The following is a 24,391-nucleotide window of genomic DNA, read 5'->3' on the forward strand; positions in this document are numbered from 1 at the left end:
GTTGCTTGGCCGTGATTGGTCAGTTTGCGCCACGTGACTCCGTAGCCTCGCCCATCCCTACTATCTACGACATGCCGACAAATTTCAGAACACCGGATCCCTGTGCATTACACATGAGGGCGGCGCGCTGTATCTGACACCCCCGCAGCAGCCATAAGACTTAGGAGGGCGGGAGAAGGGAGGGCGGGAGAAGGGAGGGCGGGAGAAGGGAGGGAAGGAGGGCGGGAGATGGGAGGGAAGGAGGGCGGGCGGACCCGGACTATTTAAAAAAAAACAAAAAAAAAAAAACACCTTGCCTTGCTCAGGTGCCGCCCCCCCCCGCATCTTACCGCCCTAGGCACGTGCCCTCAAGTGCCTAGTGGCAAATACGGCCCTGGCGATGATAATGTGTGCAAACAGTAAAGCGCTGTGGAATATGTTAGCACTATATAAATAAAGATATTATTATTATGTCTTCAATAAACATTTTTCAGCGGCATAGCTGATAAATTAAAGAACATGTTAAAGACCTTCAACCTTTCTAAATATAGCTAGCTCTTCCAGTGACCATTACCCTTCAGGCTACTTTTCGGGAACCACATAATGATGCACGTGTGGCTGCTACCATACTGAATGTGTCCCCATCCTTGCTGACTCATCTCTTCTCAGAACTGCAGCTTCAAAGACCTGTCTGACACTTATTCATTCCCCAGAGACCTTTAGGGACTCTACCAAAGTTCCTGGCAATACATCCCCTTCAGCAACTCGCCTGCTAAAAGTATTTTGCTGCCACTGATGAAGTTCTTCTTATTTGCTTCCTCTTCCTTTCTGCTCTTTTCATCCAAACACCCCCCCAGGTTCTGATCACCTTAACCATAGGGTATCTGTACTTCTCTCTTCCTATTACTTAACTAACTTAAATAAAACATTGGGAGTTGTTATAGAGGTGGAATGCCATCCTCTAACCCCTCACACTCCTCCATTCTTTAATGATGGTCATCCGTGACCATCCAGGACCTTTAAGAAGGGTGAGCGTATACACAATAAAACACAGTAAATCGATCAGGACTGAAGGCTTAATATAGATGTCTTCTCCTCCACTGATTGGCTCCTATAGGTTAAGGGCCCCAGAAGACCAACAATACAGTCCTGAGCACAGTCCATAACTTTTTAAAATTTCTACTAAGACTGGTCCTTTTTGATAAGGACCCCAGAAACCACCAGTGTCCCTAAAAATAACAGTATCTGTTATTAAGGGTATCAGACACCCACAGATGCACCAGCATCTGCAGTCCAGCAGAAAACGTTACAAAAGGCATATCAAAACAAAAATCAAAAACAAAGATCTAACCAATTTGGCTATTACAGACTCATCTGGCCTTGTGGGTGTCTGGCCGCACACTGCATTGATCTCTCGGCCATGGGGTAATGTGACCGTTGTTTTTGACCCCTGATGAACCCTCAACAACTTGGAGGGGGAAACGCGTCGGGTCCTTCTTCTACCTCCCGCTGATAAGTATTGACTTTCTATTTTCTCTGATACCGGCCCCCTGTGATATTTTTTCCGGGTGGAGGCTATGTGTAAGGCGATTGATGGGAGACTTTTTTTTCTTGGATCGATTGTGGGTCCTTGATTCGATCTGTTATGATGAATTGTACACATTTTGTCAGCGTTTAGGTATTTAGATTTGTGTCCTATTGGAATTGTGTCTTTACTATTTCTGATTTGTACTCCGTAGGGCATTTAATAATATCATTGGGTGTGTTTAAATAATAAGTGCAATATTTGGATCTGCAAAGTAAGGGATCCCTGTGTAGACATTTTTTGGAAATCAATAGGTATGTATCAGGTGGTCATTGTTTTGAAGCAGAATACTCTTTTGAATACGAGATAAGTCTATTCAAGCTGCTTCTTTACCCACAACTTTTTTTACTTTGAGATAAGAGATACCTCTAATCAGATTTTACTCACCAGATAGAGCCCAAACACAGGCTCATAGAATTATTAGCTGCTGCAGATCAACCTCTCCTCGTGACCAGCCAGAGTAAAAAAAAACTGACCATGAAGGGCCGGACAAATGCCACTGCATACCACCGTTTTTGGCACCAGCACTTTATGAATTCGACCATCTCCCCGGGGTAGAGACTGTGTAGCCAAAGGGGGAAGGTACCTCCACTTGACAGTGCTTCTGATCACATAAATACGGTCTTTGGTCTCTTTTTTCTCTAAGAAACTGAAGCCTCACTTAATATCAAATTCTAGCACTCGGCCCTTTGTCTGGGCTTCCTACCTGGTCATGCGGCAGTCTAAGTTTGAACCTTCCAGCCACTCCCTAATATAGATATTAAATATCCATCCAATTCCTCCCCTCCACTACGTCATCATACCCTGCTAGACATTCCCACCACAGACTTTTCAGAGGATGGCTAGGGGTACACTCTAGTGGGGATGAATAGAATCACATCTTCTTCCAGTAAATTTCCAGCTTGGGCACTTCTGCCCCATATATCTTTTAGCAGTGGTACGCATGCGCTGCCCATGGACCTGTGGGATTGGCGGCTGGCGGTCAGTTGCGAGTGGTGCTCCTACGTCTTCTAAACAGATGATCTGGGGCTTCCGACCGTGTGACCGGTGGCAGTCAATACCCCCTTTTGTCTCAGGTGCCAATAGGACGGCGCATGCGCCGAATGTACTGCTGAACATATTGGGTTCATTATAAGTCTACCACTTAGGCGAATGCGCATGAGGCCCACATTTGCCACTTCATATGTGGTTTCCGGTGTCCATACGGAAGTACAGCTATCTCAACATTAGGACGTATGCCCTGTCCATACGCAATTACACACGGGCGCATGTGCAGTCCAGACACATAGTTTTCTTTCCTCTTACACAAACAGGCAGCAGCAAATTAACATCGCAGTGCATACTATTTAAACCGGCACACCCCCTGCCCTGACACGCCTCCCGAAGAAGCAGTTGTGAAACGCGCGTCGGGGAAGAGGGACGCCGAGAGAATTCCACGTGGCTATACATAAGGTAATAGTGTAGTTTTACATATATTTATAGCTGCAGCACTATAGCACTTTATACATTAAAATAATAAGGGTCAAATATTTAGGCACCCAGCTATATGGAAATGCCCAGTTAGCTTATACCTTATAGTCATTATGCTATTTCTGCTTCAGTGTGAATAAATCGTATTTACTCTATTAATAGCCCATAGAATTTTTAGGAAGACTCTATGGCTGTATAGTCCCTCGTTGTAGGATTGAGCACCCTTCCTTTTATGTTTACTTTTTGTTTTTGATTTTAATATTAATTAATAAAAATGATTTTTATCTATCTAATACTATTGTGGTGGATCAGTTCTTATTATTACTAGGTCACCATATAGTGAAAATTAGCTCACCTCTACTAGTCTGGCTGTTGCCCCTCCAGATTCTTCTTTCTCTTACGGAGATTCTGCGTCCATTCCAACAGCTTGCTACACAATTGCTGGAACTGGAACGGCCTCTTCAGAGGGTGGTGCCACAAAACTGACTGCCTCAAGAAGTGTTCTTTTGGCCGCATCAGCGGAGTCTGGTTTGGCTGCTTTTGGCACACCGCAATGCTGGCGGGCACCTCTTCCTCTGGTATAAGGCTCCAGTATCACACCCAGAGTTCATAGACCAGAAGCCACATGTCCAATTTTTATATGGAGAGGGACATGTAACTTAGGCAGCCAATGACAGAAGTCCTTGTGTGTGGACGTTGTGGATGGTTTCTGTGCCCTTATTAGGCTTCCGGAATTTCCACACATTAAGTTAATAAAAAAAAAAAAAGAATAATAGTCCGCCACTCATCTGACCTCTCGTCACCACCTCCCTTCATCAAACATGTCCCCCTCGCTCATCAAACAGCACCACTATCCAAGCCAAAGTCTTCACAAAAGCATTATTGGAAAATTGATCATTTATCTAACTTTGGCTTAATTTTGACGAGTTTGAGGAAAATGCTGCGGAACATTAACACAAATCCGAATGTTCAAGGTTCTTGCCGAATTTGAGGTTGGCGAACTTATTCTGAACAAGTTCGCTCATCTCTAATCGTCAGCTCAACATTTCTGAAGGCCTTGAAGACCAAGTTACAAGATGGCCATGACTGAGAGGTATCATCAATGCTCAAAATCACTGAGCTGGAAAAAAGAGATAATTGCAGTTCATTCAAGCCAGAGTTACTCATAGCAGATGGGCTGTGAAAAATGTGCTGAATTCCTAATTGTAGTAGAATTCACTTTAAATACCGACAATAACCAATTAGTTTGTAAGGAAAATGCCAAGGTGGGGTCCTGTAACAGAGCCAGAAGGCAAAACTCTATAAACCTAAGTACAAGGTACAATACCAGATGGGTTGCATCTAACGATGAGGGGATCAGGGAAATTTCAAATTCGCCAATTTGTGCAGTTTTTCCTGGTTTGGGGTCTTTGCAGAGCTTAGAGCGTAATATTAAACATAACATTAAAAAAAATTATAAAAATCCTTATACTTACCTCACCGCTCACCTCTCCGGCCCCACCGGTCCGGTCCTCAACGCATATTCTGATCCCTGCTGTCTGTGCTGAAATCCCGGCTCTGATGAAGCCAGGGAAGATTCTGCACAGGTGCACAATTAGGGCACAATGTCATTACATATCGAGGTGCACCATGACCTTGCACACACATTTGTAGAGTCATCCCAAGCCTCAGCAGAGCAGAATGCTGGCTCACTGCCAGAAACCTTGGGATTTCAGTATAAGCAGCAGTGATGATAAAATCCATGAGGAATAGAAAAATCTGCAATTTGGAGAACACAGATTTTTGGAGCATTCAGGTAATGTAGAATTCAATTCCACTCTAATGTATTCCCTTATTTGTAATTTCATCAAAGGTAGAGCCTTATCTCATAACCCAGTAGAAGCTAAGGCCGGGTTCACATTACCGTTTCTGTGCGCAGCGTATGATCCGCATACATCCTCATGCGTCATGCGTAAATATCTTTAACATGGTGCACACAGAGACATGCATTTGCATGCAAATTAATATGCATGCATCGTTTCACGGTGTCCGGCAAACGCAACGTGTTGCATTTTTTTTAGGCGTCAAATATTGCGCAATCATGCGCATGGGGACAATTGCGTCAAAACAGCGCATTGTCTATGGAAATGCATTGGTACGCAAGGACATGCATACGCATGCGTTCGATACGCATGTGTACTTCAGACTGTGCATGTCCAGGAAATGATGTCACCGCCTCCACCATGCGCATAAACAACGAAAACGCATGGCAAAACGCATTTAAATGCATGCACACGCAGTGTTTTTTTGGCATCATGCATAAGATGTGGAGGCGCAAGCATGCGTTTGTGCATGCAGATGATATGCTGCGCACAGAAACGCTAATGTGAACCTAGCCTAACAATCTTACTGGTGAAGAAATTGGAGACATCAAGGTCCCAACATCGTGCTTAAAGTCGAGAAAATAGCGCAGACTTATCAACTTTTTTTAATTGTTCACAACTTTAGTGCTGAACCCACGGCAGGACCAAGGGGTGGAATGGAGCAGCAAAGAATGCCGCAGAAAAGGCAATGCGGGTACTGTCACTGGGAGTGCAATGTTTGGGAAGATGCTGAGGGAGTACCTTGCTGACCGTACCAACGTCCTCGGTGATTCCTCTGTGCCTTCTAATTATTGGGTATCCAAGTTGGACACGAGGCATGAACTGGCTCTCTACACCTTGGACGTCCTGGCCTGCCCTGCCACTAGTGTTCTGTCAGAGCGGGTTTTTTCCCTCATCCCACAAGAATTTATATAGCTACGCTGCAAATACCAGACTCTGTGAACACTACTCATTCCCCCCTCCCAGAGTCATGTAACACAAAATAGTTAATAAATAACATTTCCCACATGTCTACTTTACATCAGCACAATTTTGGAACCACACTTTTTTTGTTAAGAAGTTATAAGGGTTAAAAGTTGACCAGCAATTTCTCATTTTTATAACAAAATGTACAAAACCATTTTTTTAGGGACCACCTCACATTTGAAGTGACTTTGAGGGGTCTATATGAAAGAAAATAGCCAAAAGTGACACCATGCTAAAAACTGCACTCCTCAAGGTGCTCAAAACCACATTCAAGAAGTTTATTAACCCTTCAGGTGCTTCACAGAAAATAAAGCAATGTGGAAAGAAAAAATAAACATTTCATTTTTTTTCACAAAAATTTTCTTTTAGACACATTTTTTTTTCAGTTTCACAAGGGTAGCAGGAAAAATTTGCCACCAAAATTTGTTGTGCAATGTCTCCTGCTGAAACCCAATATCTGGAGGAAAGCCACTTGGGCGCATGGCAGGGCTTAGAAGGCAAAGAGCGCCATTTGACTTTTTGAATGTAAAATTTGCTGGTGTAATTAGCGGATGACATGTCATGTTTGTAGAGCCCCTGATGTTCCTAAACAGTGGAAACTCGCCACAAGTGATACCATTTTGGAAACTAGACCCCTTTGGGAATTTATTTAGACGTGTATTGAGCACCTTGAACCCCCAGGTGCTTCTCAGAAGTTTATAAAGTTGAGCCATGAAAATAAAAAAATCACATTTTTCCCACAAGAATGATTTTAGCCCCAAATTTTGAGTTTTCATAAAAATAACAAGAGAAATTGCACCATACAATTTGTTTTGCAATTTCTCTTGAGTATGCCGATACCTCATACAGTATGTGGGGAAAACTACTGTTTGGGCGTACAGCAGAGCTTGGAAGGGAAGGAGCGCCATTTGACTTAATGAATGCCAAATTTGCTGAAATAATTAGCAGATGCCATGTCACGTTCGAACAGCCCCTGATGTGCCTAAACAGTACAGTGGAAACTAGAGATGAGTGACCTTGTTCGGAAAATGTTCATCAATCTCAAATTCGGTACAAACATAGCTCATTCTGATTCATGTTTTGATTCTCGAGCATTTTTCCTCAAAGTTGGAAAAATTCGGGCACAGTTCGGTAAATGATCGCATTTTCACTAATGCTTTTATTAGGACTTTGGCTAGGATAGTGGTGCTGTGTGGTCAGAGGTGGGGTACATGCTTTATGAAGGGAGAAGGTGGCGAGAGATCAGAGGAGCTGCGGACTGTTCTTTTTTTAATTAACTTAACGTGTGGAGATTCCGGCAGCCAATCAGGGTGCAGAAATCATCCATGATGTCCATAAACAAAGGCTTCAGTCATTGGCTGCTGAAGTCACAAGTTCCTCTTCATATAAAAAAAGACATGTTGTTTTGGTAGTGCCATTTTTTCAATGTAACAGCGCCGAAAGGCTGATCCTGCTGCAAGTGGTCAGATAGTTAGAAAGGAATTTTATTGTCAGCTACTTCAACTAGATAGGAACATGTGTGAATTTGACCTTCCAGCATCTACCTCGTTTGTGTTAATACTGTGGGGCAGGCAGGAGGACACATTTCCAAATCTAACTCGTTTGTGAGACTCAGTACAAGCAAAAATTGCAATAATTTGACTACTACATGCATACCTTACTCTGAGATTCTCACTGCGTTAAAATGCGGACCAGCGAGACTCGCCAACCACAGGCCGTCCCATCAACCGCATCTGTTCCTTCTTCCTCCTCCATCACAATGGCAAGTGTTTTCGCACAGGTCTCTGGACACAGAATCTCCACTTGTTTGACCCTACATAGTCAGGGTGAGTGATGACCCATCAGCTATTATGGAAATAAAGATGTCTGCTGTTTTTGTTTCACAGAGCACACCACACCTTTCTCAAACCACCATAACATTTCCACCTGCGCCTCACTCACAGTCCAGCCATCCTGTTCTCCATACTCACAGCAGCACAGCTCTCGGTCCCGCAGTTGTGGTCACGTAAAAGAATGTTTCCTCCTACACATGCCAATGGTAAGAGCTTTAACTCCACCATCTCCATTCTGTTGACCGCGTAAATGCTGCCTTTCTACCTGGTGGATACATACAGTTTCCAAAAGCTGATGGCCAAGTTAGTCCCCTACTACCAGTTGCCCAGTTGCCATTATTTCTCTAAGAAAGCTGCGCCTGTGCTACACCAGCATGTCACAGACAACATCACCCGTTCCTTGAAAATATCTATGTCTGCCAGGGTGCATTCCACCACTGACACACAAACAAGCAAACATGGCCAGGGGAATTAAATCTGGCTGACTGGGAACTGGGTGACTGAGGTGGCTTTGCGGGCAGGGGGGCAAGGGACTGCTCCACATGTCTTGGAATCCAAGGCTTACGGGACAAACCTCTGTATCTAACACTTCCTCCGCTGCTTCTACCTTCTCCACCTCCTCTAGGGCGTCCACCTGCACCCTCAACCTCTCCCTTAATAAACCACATGTTCCAATAGTGCAAAGAGAATCCCCCCTAACCCTGTACTGCGCAGCCAGGGCTCACTGCAATTAGGCAGTGTTTAAATTAATATGCCTTGGAGATCGCAGATACACAGCTCAAGAGTTGCGGACAGCTATCAAGGACAAGTTAGGGCAAAGGATGTCTCCACTGAGTGCAAATCTGGTGGTGGACATACGCCAGGGCAATCTCACACATGTGCCTTGCATGGCTCATGTCCTCAACCTGGCGGTAGAGCAATTTCACCGCCACTATCCCAGCCTGGATGCACTGCTGCAGAAATCACGATCACTGTGTGCTCACTTCTATCATTCGCACACAGCAGGTAATTGACTTGCATCGTTACAGAGGTCTTTCGGCCTACCAGTTAGCCATTTGACATGCGATGTACAGACATGGTGGACTTCCACTCTGCACATTTTGCACCGACTGTGGCAGCAGCAATGAGCCCTGGTGCACTAGGTCCTTTTGCATAGCCTGAGCAAACACAGTACTGATGGGGTGCAAATCACACTTGTGGAGTGGGAACAGATGAAGGACCTCTTCACCCCTCTGTGCAGTTTTAAAATAGTCTGCAGGAGGAGGTGGTGGTCAGAGAGAGATGGAAGCAGAGGAAGATGCGGAATGGATAATAAGATCTCTGTCATGGCTTGGACAGGGTTAATACCCTGCCCTCTCAGGGTTAATTGTTGTGGCCTCTTTTTGGAACCGGGAGGGATATTTATACCCACTCTGGACTAGGATTCTCTGTCAATTATACTTTCGCTCTGAGTGCCTGACCCCTGGTGTGCGTGTGCATACTGTGGTCTTTGGTCTCCGTGCTCGATCTGGTCTGTTGATTTTCTCGGCTTTCTGACCTCCGGCTTCCACCTTACTACCCTTCTGTCTCACCCTCCAGTACCTCCCAGTTATTGACCTCGGCACGTTTGACTACTCTCTGGCGCTGTTCGCCTCCTTTGCACCCCGGCATCTGGCTCCAACCCTGGCCACTCCCCCTCTGTCACATAGTTCAGGTCCGGCTTGCTGCCCAGTGAGTTCTTCGCCATTTTGCGCTGGGCTCCCTTACTGCGGTGAGTAGCCTCCCAGCAGTAGTTACACCCGGGATCCTTGACAATCTCTAAGTTCCGGACTGTCATCGCACAGATGGGTGCCATGGGAGGGTGGATTACAACGATCGAGGGGCTCTTATAGTGATGGGTGCGCAATAGTCAGAAGATAGAGAGGATAATGATCTCCTCTCTGTTGTCCGTGGTTGACGGGAGGGCACGGAGGAAGCAACCTTGAGTGTTACCCCTCCACCAACACACCATGGACTTGGACCTCATGGAAGCGCAAGTCACATGAGCACCTTCTTGCTGCACTATCTGCAACATGATGCCCATATTGTTAGCATTAGAAATAGCGCCGACTACTGGGTTATCTCTTGGTTAGATCAACGGTACAATAGTAAATTTTACCAGATGCTTCCTCCCCCGGAGAGGGATGTGCACTTGCTGCAGTATTGAAACACATTTGTAGACAAATTTAAGAGTGGTTTTCCCCAAGACAGCAGTTAGACACACAGTGTGCAACACAGGTCTAAACTTCCAACCCAGGGAACATCGAGGTGTCATTGCAAAAACATTAGCAGCAACAATGTAAATGGCAGAAGGAAATTCTGTAAGTTGTTTCCCACATTTTTTAGACCAGACCACGCACCAGCAGAACAGAGTACAAGTCTGACACGTGGAGTGAGGGACTGGAGGGGATGGTGCAGGAGTATCTGGAGCTCAGTATCAATACCATCAGGTGAATTTGACCATTTTGAATTTTGGTCTTCAAAAATTCAAGAGTGGCCTGAGCTCGCCTGTCACACCTTGAAGATTTTGTCATGTCCGGCAGCAAGCATTCTCTCAGAACGTGTCTTCAGGGCTGCTGGTGGTGTCCTGATGGACAAGCGCACTCGGCTGTCCCCTGAAAGTGTAGACCTCCTAACTTTCATCAAGATGAACAAGTTGTGGATCTCCAATGACTTCTGCAACCCAGTCTTAGACTGGGCAGACTAGGCGATGGTGTCATTTTTATTGTGATGCATTGATCACGCATTATTGCAGCCTGTGAAGCTTTTGCCATGGCTTCTGTGCCTGCTGTTGCTGTTGCTGCTGATGTTACAATTTTTTGAAATGTGGAGACTTCAAGCTGGGTCTTCATCTGGCGGGTTGCCTGTAATGGATGTTGTGTCACAGGCCTAATTTACGGTTTCTACTCTGAGGAAATTGATGCCACTTTAGTGATGTGTGGCAATAATTTTTTGAAATGTGGAGTCTCCTTCATGTGTGTTGCCTGTAGCAGTATTGCTCCCAGACAGGCAGGCCTGCACTTACATTAAGTCAACAAGCTGTGTTACTTTCCTTAATCTTTATACCAATAGGAGTCTACAAAGCTGATATTTCTGCCACCTGAGTGTAGCTGAGCAGAGAAGCACTTTGAGCTGTTGCATGAGGTATCAGAGCTCCCAGCAAAGAAGGCTTACACAGATCCCTCACCCACCTCATCTTAATTGAAACTTAAGGTACCGTCACACTAAGCGACACTGCAGCGATAGCGACAATGATGCCGATCGCTGCAGCGTCGCTGTTTGGTCGCTGGAGAGCTGTCACACAGACCGCTCTCCAGCGACCAACGATGCCGAGGTCCCCGGGTAACCAGGGTAAACATCGGGTTGCTAAGCGCAGGGCCGCGCTTAGTAACCCGATGTTTACCCTGGTTACCAGCGTAAAATGTAAAAAAAACAAACAGTACATACTTACATGCGTCCCCCGGCGTCCGCTTCCTGCAATGACTGAGCGCCGGCAGTAGCAGGGCACAGCGGTGACGTCACCGCTGTGCTGTACTTTCACTTTCATTTTACGGCGCTCAGTCAGTGTGGGAAGCGGACGCCGGGGGACGCATGTGAGTATGTACTGTTTGTTTTTTTTACATTTTACGCTGGTAACCAGGGTAAACATCGGGTTACTAAGCGCGGCCCTGCGCTTAGTAACCCGATGTTTACCCTGGTTACCAGTGTAAAATATCGCTGGTATCGTTGCTTTTGCTGTCAAACACAACGATACACAGCGATCGGACGACCAAATAAAGTTCTGGACTTTATTCAGCGACCAGCGACATCACAGCAGGATCCTGATCGCTGCTGCGTGTCAAACTAAACGATATCACTAGCCAGGACGCTGCAACGTCACGGATCGCTAGCGATATCGTTTAGTGTGACAGTACCTTTAACCTCTAAGCTGTAAATGCTGGCCCAGACCCCGATACTTCATGCATGGCCCATGCCTGACTGCTGCTGTGCTATTATCAAATTTCTACTCTGGGTCAATTTGTCACTTTTCCTGGTGTGCACCTCTAATTTTTAGATATGTTTGGACTCCAAGTTAGATCTCCTTCATGTGTGTTGCCTGAATTTGGCAGACATCTCAGAGCACCAGGCCTACACCTGTCACTCCTCCACCTGTTGCTAATCAATGTTTCAGCCAGAAATGCTGGTCTTGGCCCTGTCCCAGGCCTCCATGCTACCTAATTATACTATTTGCAATCTCGGTCAATTTATTCCATTTTCCTGGTGTCTCACCCTAATTTGAGCTCTTTTGGCAGCTTTTTGGCCCACCTGAAGGTGTTATCTATGCGTTTGGTTTTGCCTCCAATTGAATTCAGTGGGGTTCAGTATGTACAACGAACATGTTTGACGAACATTAGGGACATTCGCGAACATCGGTCCCCAAAGAAGCTGGGCGAAAAGTGCGCGTCGAGGCAGAAGGCAGGAGCTCCCTACACTCTGTTTACGCAGCGGTTTACCAAACAGGTATGCTAAAAGTCGTTTATCATTTTTTCAGCTAGCATTTACAAGTAACGTATTCATGATAGATAGCCAGCTAATGACATCTGACATGCGCAGATATAATTTTAATCATTGCACTAATCAGCAATATGTCTTCTTGTCTACTTAATAAGATTTAAAACAATTGCACCCATGTATGTATTATTAATGAGGTTCAATGATGATGATAGTTATGTTTAATTTCTAAACACATGGTTATCTCAGTATACTACAGTGATCTTCATTGTTTGTGTCCGATGGTTTCTATAAGAACAAGCACTTTACACCTATAAATGTTTCATGCCATCTGCTGGTAACACTAAGTTGCTGCAATTGGTTATTTGCTTTTCTGATGAGTTGTTAGTGGAAATGGCAGGATTATAAAACTAAGAGTGTGCAGTTCCTTGTGTGATACATTTATTATCCTTCATGTAATAAACTCTTAGATCCAATAGTCAATTGTATGCCTATTCTGATATCAATTAGTTGTGATTTGCACAACCATATTGTCATTGTACTCCTCGCTGCTACCAACATATAGGAGTTTACAGCCTTCTATTATTTCCAGGACCTATTCCTGAATTTTATTATAAAAAAAAGTTTATTGACTTTTCTAAATAAAAATTGTGTTTTTATGTTAACCCCTTTCTGCCAGCTGACGGAATAGTACATCAGCTGGCAGATCCCCGGCTTTAAGGTGGGCTCCGGCGCTGAGCCCACCTTAAAGCCGCGACATGTCATTTATCCAGCGCTCTACACTGAGCACTTACTTTGAGGTTTCCATAAAAATCTCTGAGTGGTTTGAAGGGTGAATCCCCCAAGGGATCCATTCACTATAATGAGGCAGCAGAGTTACTCTGGACTCCATCTGGCCTCTGTCCAGCCGTGTCCTTCTTTTCAGAAGTGCAGAAAACTTTTATGCTCACCTAAAAGACAAACACTGCCAGACCACAGATCCTATGGCCTCCACAGGAACTGCTTGTGCCTCATTATAGGGAATCTTCCATTGAAGGTTCCACCTGAATCAAGGATTTCAGAGATTTACACAGAAACCCCAGTGTAAGCGCTCAGAGCAGAGAGCAGGATAAATTTGAGTTGGGCCTTACTACGATCTTTGGGAGGCAGAATGAACAAATCCACAGCAGGTGAAGAATTGGTTTTATTCATTTTTTTACACCATTCCTTGTGCGGTATAAGTGATTTGGCGACTTTATTCTTTGGGTTGGTGCAATTACAATGATACCAGATTTATATTGGATTTTTATCTTTGGCTGCTGTTACACACTAAAAGACACTTTTCATTGCAAAAAATAGTTTTTGCATAACCATGTTTTGAGAGCTATAATTTTTCCATATTTTGGCCCAAAGAGTCATGTAAGGTCTTGTTTTTTTGTGGTACAAGTTGACGTTTTTATTGGTACCATTTTTGCGCACATGACATTTTTTGATCGCTTTCTATTCTGATTTTTGAAAGGCAAAAAGAAAAAAAAACAGCAATTCAGGATTTTTTTTTCATGCCATTCCACATGTGATAAAATTGATAATTTAGCTTTATTCTTCGGGTCAGTACAATTAAAGCGATACCACATTTATTTTTTTATGCATTGCAGCTTTTACACAATAAATACTATTTTATAGAAAAACTAATTATTTTTGCATCACTTTAGTCTAAGAGCTATAACTTTTTTATTTTTCTGCTGATGGAGCTGTATGGGGGCTTGTTTTTTTGTGGGACAAAATAACATTTTCAGCGGCACCATGTTTTTTTTACACTCGCCTCTTTGATCACATTTATTGCACTTTTTATCGGCGGTATGATGAAAAAGCATTGTTTTTTGCCTCTGTTTCCTTTTTACGGTGTTCACTGAAGGGGTTAACGAGTGAGACAGTTCTATAGGTCGGGTCGTTTACATAAATGTATTTATTGGAATAATTTTTTTCAATTTTTTTTGTTCTTCGGGTTTTTTTTTTAATATATTTTTAATTTTTTTTATACTGTCCCAGGATGGGATACAAGCCACCTTTCCTCCAGGACCCTGAAGGACCCCACAGCCATCTTGTGGCCCGGGGTCACCATGGAAGCACAAATGTGTAATGGAAACACCCAAGGAGCTCACTCCCTGTGCGATGCTCCTCAATGTCATTGTCGCTATTGACAGAGGCATCAGAGGGGTTAACCCTTTAACACCAAGGGTGGTTTGCACGTTAATGACCGGGCCAATTTTTACAATTCTGACCACTGTCCATTTATGAGGTTATAACTCTGGAACGCTTCAACGGATCCCAGTGATTCTGACAATGTTTTCTTGTGACATATTGTACTTCATGATAGTGGTAACATTTATTTGATATTACCTGCGTTTATTTGTGAAAAAAATGGAAATTTGGCAAAAATTTTGAAAATTTCGCAATTTTCCAACTTTGAATTTTTATGCCCTTAAATCACAGAGATATATCACGCAAAATACTTAATAAGTAACATTTCCCACATGTCTACTTTACATCAGCACAATTTTGGAAACAACATTTTTTTTTGTTAGGGAGTTATAAGGGTTAAAAGTTGACCAGAAATTTCTCATTTTTACAACACCATTTTATTTTAGGGACCACATCTCATTTGAAGTCATTTTGAGGGGTATATATGATAAAAAATACCCAAGTGTGACACCATTCTAAAAACTGCACCCCTCAAGGTGCTCAAAACCACATTCAGGAAGTTTATTAACCCTTCAGGTGTTTTACAGGAATTTTGGAATGTTTAAATAAAAATTAACATTTAACTTTTTTCACACAAAATTTATTTTAGCTCCAATTTGTTTTATTTTACCAAGGGTAACAGGAGAAAATAGACCCCAAAAGTTGTTGTACAATTTGTCCTGAGTACGCTGATACCCCATATGTGGGGGTAAACCACTGTTTGGGCGCATGACAGAGCTCGGAAGGGAAGGAGCGCCATTTTACTTTTCAATGCAAAATTGACTGGAATTTATATGGAACGCTGTCCAACACAACTGATGGTCCCAACCCCATTTATAAGGCAAGAAATCCCACTTATTAAACCTGACAGGGCACACCTGTGAAGTGAAAACCATTCCCGGTGACTACCTCTTGAAGATCATCAAGAGAATGCCAAGAGTGTGCAAAGCAGTCATCAAAGCAAAAGGTGGCTACTTTGAAGAACCTAAAATATAAGACATATTTTCAGTTGTTAAAACCTACAAGAGAAAAAGTAAGCAAAAACCCTGATGTAACTAAGTAAAAAAGCAAAAGTGCATTTAAATAACACAGAGTTTTCAGTAATACTCTTTTTTGATCAAAAAATAGCACAAAAGCCATCCCACCGCGTAAAGGTAACTCTGATCGGGACAGTCCTACACTGTATAATATTAAAACTTTACCATGTGTCAATGTTGACCTCATTGTGACTAAGGGCAGACAAAAGGACTGGGCCCAACCAGTGAACACCAGACCGGGGATCTCACGCCGTTAACGGTGATAAAGGGGCAGGACGGCATACTGGGACTCACACCTGTCCCTGCCACTATAAAGGGGCCCTGGCTTACCCTTATCTCAGGGGTACCTATAATGGTTAGGAGGCCTGAGCCGCCAGCGTATCCCTGTCTCCTGTGCAGGCCCTATCAGTGGCCCCCTCTCCCCCCCCCAGGGAGGAGGACTGCACCAGTGGATTAATATGACAAGTAAACAGGGTATGCAGACAAGGTAACTAAAATCTCAAACTCACCAAATGCTCACACAGCCACAGAGGAAACACAGAGAAAGGAAGAGGGAGGAAAAAACTTAGGAAGGAAAACAGGTTTAACATGCAACCAAAACAGCAGACAACAATCTCTGTAAATAAACCTCCAAGCTCCTAACACCATGCTGCTTCCCACTTCAAGCCAGGGAGCATAACTGATCACTGACAACAGTTGTAGTCAAAGCTGAGTCTATATAGGAGAGGAGATTACCAAAACCAATTCAGCTGAGAAACCAAGCTCTCAGCAACTTCAGCAACAAGGTTTAACTCCTGCCTTGCTGGCACAAGACAGCCAGTATATTCACACACAGTTGCTCAATATACCACAATAGCAAATCCCTCCCAAACGAAGGGTATATGTACCATCCAACTAGAACCTACACATTAAGTGTGATCTATAGAATAAATCGATCTCCACTATGGTACTGATATAATACAATCAATTTTATTAAACATAGTAATAAAAACATAAAAAATTGAATTACTACATGTAAGAAAGGTACAAATCCACAAAAGGATCCACAAAATTGATTGTTTTATATCAGTACCATAGTGGAGATCGATTTATTCTATAGATCACACTTAATGCGTAGGTACAAGACAGCCAGGTCAGAATTCAGAAGAGCTTCTGTTCACCGTGTGTGAACGAGGCCCAGAGTGCTGCGGTTCTCTGGAACCTCTCTGTCGCAGTAGCCCCGTGACAGTACCCCCCCTTCTACGAGGTACCTCCAGAACCTCAGGACCAGGTTTCTCAGGATGAGCTGTATGAAATGCCCTGACTAACCTAACCTCAGGGACATCGGCTGCAGGTACCCACATCCTCTCCTCAGGACCGTACCCTTTCCAATGTACTAGATACTGTAGAGACCGGCGAACAAATCGAGAATCCATGACCCTGGCTATCTGGAACTCGAGATTTCCATCAACAAGGACCGGAGAGGGAGGTAAAGGTGATGGATTAGGTGACGCCACAAACCTCTTGAGTAAGGAGCGATGAAAAATATTATGGATCCTAAACGACTGAGGTAAAGCCAGCCAAAATGCAACAGGATTGACGACGGCCACAGTCCTATAAGGGCCAATAAACCTAGGGCCCAATTTCCACGAGGGAACTCTCAGTTTAATATTCTTTGAGGACAACCAAACTCAATCACCCACACATAGGTCCGGACCTTCCATACGTCTCCGATCAGCCGCATTCTTATATCTGGAACTCATCCTCTTTAATTTATCAAGAACCCCTTGCCATACGGACGTGATGGATTAAGAAAACCTCTCCTCTTCAGGAACCCCTGAGGAATCCTTCCTATTAAATGAACTGAATTGAGGATGAGAACCATATGCCCTGAAAAACGGGGACTTACCAGTAGACTCATGAGTACAGTTGTTTATTGCAAACTCTGCCAACTGTAAGTACTTAACCCAGTCCTCCTGATTTTCTGAAATGAAACACCTGAGAAGTTTCAAGATTTTGATTTACACGTTCAGTCTGACCATTGGATTGAGGATGAAAAGCTGAAGAAAACGACAAATGAATCCCCAGCCGGCTGCAAAAAGCCCTCCAAAACTTAGAAATAATTTGCACCCCATGGTCTCACACAATATCTGAAGGAACACATGCAGTCTCACAACCTCCTTGATAAAGATCTGTGCCAGAGTCTTGTCATTAGGTAACGCGGGAAAGGCAATAAAATGTGACATCTTGCTAAATCTGTCAACTACGGCTAAAATAACTGTATTACCCTCAGAAACCGGCAAGTCAGTGATGAAGTCTATTGACAAATGGGTCCAAGGTCTATTGGGCACCTCCAGAGGTTGGAGAGACCCAGACAGGCGAGTACGAGGGGTCTTGGAATGCGCACACACACTGCAGGCAGCGACATATTCCTGTACATCATGATTTACCCCAGACCACCAAAAACGCAGAGTGAGAAGGTCCGTGGTAACTTTACTTCCAGGGTGTCCGGCCAAAACCGAATCATGATGTTCATTGATGACCCTAAGACGAAGATTAGCAGGAACATAAAGTTTACCTAAAGGACAGGCTGCTGGGGCGTCCCCCTGCGCCTCTACCACCTCTCTCTCAAGATCCGAATTAATTGCGGCGACAATTACACCCTTCTGTAGTATAGGACCTGGCTCACAATTATCCCCACCCCCCGGAAAACAGCGGGATAACGCATCAGCCTTGACATTCTTGCTTCCTGGCCTATACGTAATATAGAAATTGAACCTGGCGAAGAACAGAGACCACCTAGCTTGCCTAGGTGTGAGACGCTTCACAGATTCTAAATACAACAGATTTTTGTGATCTGTGATCACCATGACTGGGTGAAGTGTTCCCTCCAAAAAATGGCGCCATTCTTCAAATGCTCATTTAATTGCCTTTGGTCTTCACGATAGTGGAGTTTGGAGTGTGACTGTTTGAGGTTGTGGACAGGTTTCTTTTTATACAGATAACAAGTTCAAACAGGAGCCATTACTACAGGTAATGAATGGAGGACAGAGGAGCCTCTTAAAGAAGAAGATACACGTCTGTGAGAGCCAGAAAGTTTGCATGTTTTTAGGTGACAAAATACATATTTACCACCATAATAGGCAAAATAAATCTTGCCATATCAGGCAAGATGATTTTCTGAATTTGTTTTCTCAATTTTGACTGTCATAGTTGTGGTCTACCTATGATGTCAATTACAGGTCTCTCTCATCTTTTAAATTGGGAGAGCTTGCACAATTGGTGGCTGGCTAAATACTTTGTTTCCCCCACTGTATATCACCTGAACAACAAAAAATACAGAAATGCATCATCAGAAGCCCTAGAACAATCAACAGTACATAAATACCAAAGTACTGAAAGTACTGAAATGCATCACCAGAACCACCATCAGTACAGAAATTCATTAACAGATGAACCAAAAGTACAGAAATATAGCAGCATAATCACTATTGGTATATAAATACATTACCATAACCACTATCAGTACATGAATATATAAAAAGAACCATTATCAGTACTGATACCAAGCCATATATTCTTCTCTTCTGATACTTATATAGCAGTGTATTCCATCTGTGCAACGCAGAAGTGATGTTGACGTTGCCCTGACCCCGAATTGCTTCAATTGTGCTAGTTCCTGAAAGGCAATTCAATCTAGGGAGTCGGCATTTTCCACAGTTTGGAGAATGGCCAAGGGGGAGCAAGCGAAATGCAGTCACCTGGGAGACACTTCAACCCACCACATCAGGCAGCCGGACAGTCCAATCAGATGTACCCAGGGCAAATGCATCACCTAGATAGGCTTCTTTGCAAGGCTATGCTCCCATTGTGCAAAAACATACACTTATGGAAAACCTGCTGCATTTTAAAGCAGAATCATATGACAACGCATGCTGCAGAATGCACTCACTCCGGGTGAGAGGCGCAACATGTCAATTTATGCTGCAGATGTACTCGTGAATTTCAACCTTTGCAATGCAAAAGATTAAAATGTGCGGATCCCCCAGTTATTAACTTGCAATGATATCTGCAGCAGAAAAAGCCGCAGCGTTATTCGCAGAATCAATTACCGCTACGGGAGATTCACAGTGGAGATGCCTAATGGGAATGTAACCTACTGGGTTTGTAATTATTGTCAACATTGCTCCACCTGAGGGCTCCAGGACACTATGTTCTCACAAAGATGGTCTCCAGCCACTCCTTACTGGACCACCCGTCACCAAGACAGGAGCTGATCATACACAGTGCACTAATTATTACAACAACTGGTTAAATTCAAATTTTCTGAAATATTGATGGGTTTTTTTGCATTTTCCGAGTACAAAAAAAAGTCTGTTTTGACCCATTTCTCTTCGGAACATGTAGAAATCCAGCTTGCTTGTTGTCTAGACTGGGCACGGAGTGACACTGTGCATTATCTGAGCCCTGGCACGCTGCCCCCTCCCTTCTATTGTATGGTATCAGGGGATAAATGCAGGGGCAGTGTGATCATCTGGGCATCAGCACCACACCACCATGCGCTGCCTCGGGACGCTGGCCCTGCTGCTCTTGTTTACTGCGATTCTGCTGCTTGGTTCGTATACTTGTTGTCTTCAGAGCATGACTGCCTTCTGTTGGATGTAGCAGAGCTGCATGTGTTATTTGTGGAGCGTGACACCTGCCTGGGGTAAGGTAGGGCTTATCATGTAGATTTATCCTGCCATAGAAGTTGTATACCTTTATCATACGACCTTCATGGAAGCCATTACACCTCGTGCACGGTGGAGTCATGGTGGACAACTCATGGTGGACAACCCTTTGTATTGTGGATTCATGAGGGACACATAGAATCAACGATTAATCTGTGAGGACCCATGAGTTGACACTGGTGAAAACCTCAGAATATTGTGCTTGGAAATTTCCAGATCTCCAAGAAAATATTCACTATAGTCCCTGTTCAGACTAACGTTGGCAGATTTTTTTTCCAGAATTGGAGCATGAGGATTAAATCTAAAATTCGAGTCGCTATTCAAAGTTTTGACATCTGGAGAAAGGGATCCCACCAAAAGAAAGAAGAGTGACCTCCTAGAAGGAACCTTTATTTTTCTTGCAGGATGCAGATTGGTTTTGGACCATAAAAAAACAACAGTGTCCTCAAACAATATTGTGGTCTTATTGTTTTTTTCCTTCTTGTATCCCTTTTGTTTGGAGAAAAAAGCAAAAACAGAATGTAGATTTTTAAATACATCTTTTATTCAAAAATTACTGAGCAGTAGTGATAAGAGAACACAAGCGAGAATTGCAGCTGCGGGGACTCCAACATATTTTTCGAGCATGCCGAAGACACTTGGTTAGCACACCGGCATTAAAATGTAATCTTGTTACCTATAGAGTTGAGCGACTTTAACTTTTTGGGGGTCGAGTCGGGTTTTGCGAAACCCGACTATCTCAAAAGTCGAGTCGAGTGCAATCGGCCGATAATCGCGTAAAGTCGGGGATCGATCGAAACACGAAACCCAATGCAAGTCAATGGGGAAGCATAGTCGGCAGTGAGTGGGGGCCAGGAAAACACCTACAGTGCCCATTTTGATGGCAAAAACATCCATTCTTGGTTGTGAAGCTTGTCAATCTTAATTAACTTTATAATAATAGTTAGGCATTGGAAATTGGAGGTCATTTGGCTAAAGTTGTGGGGGTAGGGCCGGTTCAAGTTTTTAGTGGGCCCAGGAAAGGTGCACTACGTCACGGCGGTGGAGCAGTGAGAGGTAAGTATTTCCACTTTGCAAGTGCTGTGATCCTGAGCAAGCAGGGGGGGGGGGCACTCGTTCGCATTGGCACTGGCACAGGGCCCCTCAAAGTATGGCGGTGTGTTTGCATGGCGGGGGCGCCTCCCACCGGCAGCGACACTTCTGCGGGCCCTGTGCCTGTGACGTCGTCAATGAGTATGCACTTTCTTCTGCACCTTTCTCTTTGTCCCTGTGTAAGGTGGTATAGTATGCGGGAAGCGGAGCCTGACTTTCAGCAGGGTCAGATTGTGGCTGTGTAGCGTGCAAGGGGAATGTAGTGGTCTGGGTCAATGTACCACAAGAGTCATCTAGCACTGGCTGGGCAATGGGCAGGATGAGGATGAAACACAGATATAGGCCCAAATAATAAAGTGGGATAAATGCAGTTCAAAATTGGTAACAGGACTAACCAGGCGGCATTGGTTTGTTTAGTGGAGAATAAAACACAGGAGCGGCAGACACCGTTTTAAGGGCCCAACCACAGTAGTAGGCCAAATGCAGTTTAATATTACAAATAAAGGCCGAAAGCCTGAAGATTGAAGCTCTGGAAAATAACACAGGGCAACACCAAGGTGCTATGCAGCTTCCATTATGTGGCAGGAGTACACAGGCAGCATTGGTGTGCTCGGTGGAGGACAATTGGAAGGAGGGACCGCAGACAGTAAGTACTCCAAAAAACTAAATACACTGTGTTCCAAATTATTATGCAAATTGGATTTAAGTGTCATAAAGATTTAATCAATTTGTTTTTCAAATAAACTCATGGATGGTATTGTATCTCAGGGCTCAATGGATCACTGAAATCAATCTTAAATACATGTGATAATTGGTTTTCCAGGTGATTCTAATTAAAGGAAAACTACTTAAAAATGATGTTCCACATTATTAAGCAGGCCACAGGTTTCAAGCAATATAGGAAATAAAAAGGATCTCTCTGCTGCTGAACAGTGTTAAATAGTGCAATGCCTTGGACAAGGTTTGAAAATATTAGATATTTCATGAAAACTTAGGAGTGATCATCATACTATGAAGAGATTTATGACTGAAACAGAGTTCATGCAGATAAAGGCATATTGAGGAAGGTTTCTGCCAGATAAATTCATTGAATTAAGAGAGCAGCTGCCAAAATACCATTACAAAGCAGCAAAAAGTTATTTGAAGTTGCTGGTGCCTCTGGAGTCCCTCAAACCTCAAGGTGTAGGATCCTTCAAAGGCTTGCTTTGGTGCAAAAACCTACTATTCGGCCACCCCTAAACAGTGATCACAAGCAGAAATGGTTGCAGTGGGCTCAGACATACATGAAGACTATTTTTCAAGCAGTCTTGTTTACTGATGAGTGTCGAGCAACCCCGGATGGTCCACATGGATGGAGTAGTGGATGGTTGGTGGATGGCCACCATGTCCCAACAAGGCTGCGACGTCAGCAAGGAGGTTGAGGAGTCATGTTTTGGTCCAGAACAGCTGGTAGGGCCCTTTAAGGTTCCTGAAGGTGTGAAAATGACCTCTGCAAAGTATATAGAGTTTCTGACTGACAACTTTCTTTCATGGTATAAAAAGCAGAAATGTGCCTTCAGGAGCAGAAGCATCTTCATGCTGACAATGCACTATCTCATGCTGTCATGCTGCAAAGAATACATCTGAGTCATTGGCTGCAATGGGCATAAAAGGAGATAAACTCATGGTGTGGTGTTGTGAATTCAGTTTGTGGGCTCCCCCGGTGGTCTGTTATGGTAGTGCCTCTTATGTGCCTTCCTCCATCTCTGATACTTGTCGCCACCCTTTAGGGGAGTTTCCTATTTAAGGCTGCTTGGCTGTTAGTCTTATGCCGGCCAACAATGTATCAGTAGCATTCTGTTGCATTCTCCTGCCTCAAGTTCCAGTTCAGCTAAGTTGAATTTCGTTTCTTGTTAATGCTATTTTTGTCCAGCTATCTGCAATGTGACTCTTCAGTGCTGGAAGCTCTTGTGGACGGAAATCACTACTCCAGTGGCATGAGTTGTCACTGGAGTTTAAAGTAATTTCTGGATGGTGTTTTTTGAGTAGTGTTTTTTAAGTTGACCGTGAAGTAACTCTTTCCTGTCCTTCTGCTATCTAGTAAGCGGACCTCACTGTGCTAAATCTGCTGTTCATCCTACGTATGTCATTTCCTCTGAACTCACCGTCAATATCTGTGGGGGGCTACTATCACCTTTTGGGGTTCATCACTGGAGGTAAGGCAGGCCTGTGTATTCCTCTTATAGGGGTAGTTAGATCTCCGGCTGGCGCGTGGTGTCTAGGGCATCGTAGGTACATCCCCTGGCTACTTCCAGTGTTGTGTCAGGTTCAGGTCACGGTCAACTTAGTTTCCATCACCCGAGAGCTAGTCCGTTTGTTATTTTTTCCCCCTGCCATTGGGGTATCATAACAGTTTGGCCGGCCAGTAAAAAATCTATGTGTAAAATATGCACTAAAGCAGGAAGGAGGAGAAAAGTTTTTTTTTTTTTTTTTTCTGTGTTTGAAAGTGCACCCTGGTTGCTCATTGTATTTCTTGCTTAAACTGCAGTCTTCAGCCTTTTTTTTTTTTTCCTCCTCTCCTCTTAACCTCTGAATGGCTTGGGTTACACCCATCTGAATCATGGATCCACAGAGTTTAGTTGCAGGTTTGAATAACCTTGCGACAAAAGTACAGAACTTACAAGATTTTGTTATACTTGCTCCAATGTCTGAACCGAAGATTCCTCTGCCTGAATACTTTACCGGAGACAGATCCCGGTTTTTGAGTTTCAGAGAAAATTGTAAATTGTTTTTGTCTCTGAGATCTCACTCTGCTGGTGATCATATACAACAAGTTAAAATTGTTATTTCTCTACTGCGGGGTGACCCACAAAGTTGGGCTTTTGCATTATCGCCAGGGGATCCTGCGTTGTTAAATGTAGATGCGTTTTTTCAAGCTTTGGGGTTGCTTTATGAAGAACCTAATTTAGAGAGTTTGGCTGAGAAAGCCTTGATAGCTCTTTCCCAAGGGCAAGATGAAGCTGAGATATACTGCCAGAAATTCCGTAAATGGTCGGTGCTTACTAAATGGAATGAGTGCGCTTTAGCAGCTAATTTCAGAGAAGGTCTCTCTGATGCCGTGAAGGATGTCATGGTGGGGTTCCCTGTGCCT

General features: G+C 43.8%; 1 long non-coding RNA gene and 1 pseudogene across 1 annotated transcript in view; both read left to right on the plus strand.

Moving 5' to 3' along the window:
- Positions 1-24,391, plus strand: part of LOC143786226 (uncharacterized) — a 467,324-nt pseudogene that overhangs the window by 304,889 nt on the left and 138,044 nt on the right.
- Positions 1-24,391, plus strand: part of LOC143785871 (uncharacterized) — a 39,011-nt gene that overhangs the window by 837 nt on the left and 13,783 nt on the right. Inside the window, exon 2 of the long non-coding RNA XR_013218130.1 lies at positions 12,005-12,212. This is a non-coding gene — a long non-coding RNA (uncharacterized LOC143785871). The remainder of the gene's footprint in view (positions 1-12,004; positions 12,213-24,391) is intronic.

This window comes from Ranitomeya variabilis, chromosome 7 (genome assembly GCF_051348905.1).
Source record: "Ranitomeya variabilis isolate aRanVar5 chromosome 7, aRanVar5.hap1, whole genome shotgun sequence".
NCBI lineage: Eukaryota > Metazoa > Chordata > Amphibia > Anura > Dendrobatidae > Ranitomeya > Ranitomeya variabilis.